The following is a 3,223-nucleotide window of genomic DNA, read 5'->3' as shown; positions in this document are numbered from 1 at the left end:
GGGTCCTTTCCTTACCACTTCTCTCCTGCTATATTGTTTCATAGAGTTCTTCTCATGTAGAATGACTACATGATCAATAATATTTTTTATATACCATTTATTAAATCTTACACTTCAGAAGATATAACAGAATGAACCAGTGTCAACAAGTATACAGAATGCCATCATGTTAGAATAGGGTTGTTGTCTCATGGTCCCATAAAAGGAATAATAAATTCTGGTTTATCTGTCAGTGTCAAATAAGGAGACAGAAATCACAGGATAATTTGAACAGGGTAAGTTTAACATAAATAACTTTGAATTATAACAGGGGATTGAAATAATGGGGTATTGGCTAACATGAAATAAGGAGAACTTTAAAGAACATAGGAATAGGGGCCTTAAGGAGCTGCCACTCTTACTAAAGCGTCCAAAGGAAAGGCTGCTTGAGGGATGAGCTCTATTTTGGTTAGAGAGGGCGCATCTGTGGCTCACTGAATGTCAGAAAAGTTGCTTAAGTGCCATACCAGTGACACTTGCTGGAAATCTACCTTCTGGAAGAAGCCATCCAGAGGGAGATGTCAAGCCTCAGAAGTTACCATAAAGTTGCACAGGCGAAGCTGTTCACGGCATGTGCCCTACCTCTGGTTTTCTCATGCACTGTCACCAAAGGAATAGGGAGGAAAGCTGTTGGCAGATGGGAGCTGAAGGCTATCCTACTGTACTTGGGCACAGAGCTACTGCACAGGGCAGGAGGCTAGTGCTGGAGAAATGAACTGCAGGAGCCTGGCAAAGGCAACAGGGACCAGGAAGAGATTAACCCTTTCCACCTCCACTTTCCCACCTACCTCCTTTACTAGCAAAGTTTGACATTGTGCCAGCTGACAAAGGAGGTCTCTTTCATGGACCCAGCTACATTTTCACAAAGCAGGCGATGAAGAGTAAATTTGGAGATGAGGCACTAAATAACTGATACATCTGGATATAGGTGATAAATAATAGATAACTGGCATTTCTGGACACCACTTTCCTGAGTTTCATTATCTCTCCATTGCTTAATGGAATCTTCTAGACTACTAGAACACTAAATACATGGAGAAAACAGTTTCTCTATATTATACAAGTGCTAAGAAGCACCATAATATGGAAGCCCAAAAATATCCATATCTGTTTGTATGACATTGCTATTCAGTAACCTTCAGTGCTCAACCTATACCAATGCTTTTGATCTTTAATAGACCTAAAATTGAAATCATCACATAGAATTATTATTTTTAATTAAAGAGCTTAATTAGTATTTTATCTAATATATTTTTTTCACCTCATGTTTTTCCTACTCTTTATGATTACATTGTTATCTCTTGGTAAATATTAACACTGGGAAGGTCTAACCTGTACTGAGCATATTTTATGTAGTAGTTCTTGCTATATAAAATCTTATTTAATTGCCAAATACACTTTGAACTTAAGTATCATCATTCCATTTTACAAATAAGGAAATCCAAATTTATATAAGTTCAATAACTTGCCCAAGGACGTATAAGCTAATAAATAGTTGAACCAGGATGTATATATGCATACATCTGGCTCAAACTCATCAGTACCTAGAGAGGCCACTATAGGAAAAAAATACCAATTATAAGAAAAGAAATTACAAAACCATTTGTAACAGTGCTACTGGCTCTATGGGTCCCCTGCCATCCAACCATATTTGTAGAGACCATTATTGGTTATTTAAGCATTAGAATAGATAAAGCAGACTGATAATGATTATTTTTAATAACATACATCATAACTTAGGGTGCTTATCATGTATGCTTATGAGAACTAATTTAATTCATTTTTCCCACTTCACCTTCATTTTGCCAATTTCCATTTTGCCCAGAACCTGGTGTTCATAAGCCTTCTGTCATTATCACTCTCTGACTCACAGGGAACTACTGCTAACATCCAAGGAAGGACCAAACAAAGAATTAGCTTGTCATCAACCTTTTTGAGGATTGCCAAAAAGATTGAATCAAACAGATCAGTAAAGGAAATTATTGAAAAGCAACTTAGAAGAATAAAGAGGCTGTGCAATAAACTTCCTTTTGGTCGGGGTCATTAGTGACTTTTCTCATTCAAAAATGTGCTCTTGGACTCACCTAGGAAATACTCTACCCTGTCTTTTAATCTTAAAACATTTGATTATTTGAAAAAATAACACATGATTTATGACTTGATTAGTGTGTTCCATATATTTAATTCTATCTATTTTGAAAGCTTACAGTCCCAGTTTCAAAGATTTCTATAAGTAATTCATTCACCAAATACTTATTGAATGTACACTATGTGCCAGACTAGGGATACAATGACAAACAAACAGACTAAAATCACAACTCTCCCAGAGCTTAAAGTACAGTGAGGGAGACTGACAGTAACCAAAACTAATAAGTAAATTTATTATATATTAGAAAGTATATGGGAAAAATATGAGGCAAGGAGGGGAATTAAAATGTGTTGGTGGCTACAATTTTAAAAAGGAGATTGAGGAAAGGTCTCACTAAGCAGGTGGCATTGAGTGAAGACCACCTTTGCTCAAAGGTATTGTAAACCATGCACACATCTAGGGTAGGACATTCCAGACAGAGGTACCAGACTTCTCTTTTACACCTCTGAGAAACTCTGGGCCTCACTTGTGTCTTGTTCCCCTTCTGTGTATTCTCAGACTGATTTCATTTCTTTCCTTCTGTACCAGGCCTTCCCTGTTGGTGCTGCTGCAGCTGCTGGGACACCTAAACCCACACATGTACAAGATGGAATGCAGGGGAATTAAGGGATAAACATAAACCAATGGAAGAAAGGAGCCTGTGTATAAATTCTTCTTCCTGTGTATCCCTAAAACAATGTGCTCAAGGATACAATTCTGGGAATTGAGCAATTAATTACACTAAATGGAGCTCAGCTCAATAATGTGTCCTTATATTGGTTCTCCCACTGCCCCTTCATCACTCTCATTGTGCTTCACTGCTACTCCTGGGATTGGACTCTCTAATAGTATCACATAACCCTTCTGCCTCTATTTTTGTGAAGCTAATGCTAAAATACAAAGGGAAAAGAAATGCAAAGCTCTGAGGTGGAAATATATCAAGTACACCAAAGAACAGCAAGAAGGCCATTGTAGTAAGACTAGATGTCGCAAGATGGAGCATAAAAGGAAATTAAGTCAGAGAGATAATGAAGAACCAATCATGAAAGCATAGAC

The sequence above is a fragment of the Dasypus novemcinctus genome, chromosome 2 (genome assembly GCF_030445035.2).
Source record: "Dasypus novemcinctus isolate mDasNov1 chromosome 2, mDasNov1.1.hap2, whole genome shotgun sequence".
Taxonomy (NCBI): Eukaryota; Metazoa; Chordata; class Mammalia; order Cingulata; family Dasypodidae; genus Dasypus; species Dasypus novemcinctus.
The sequence above is the reverse complement of the archived record's forward strand: the minus strand, read 5'-3'. Positions refer to the sequence as shown.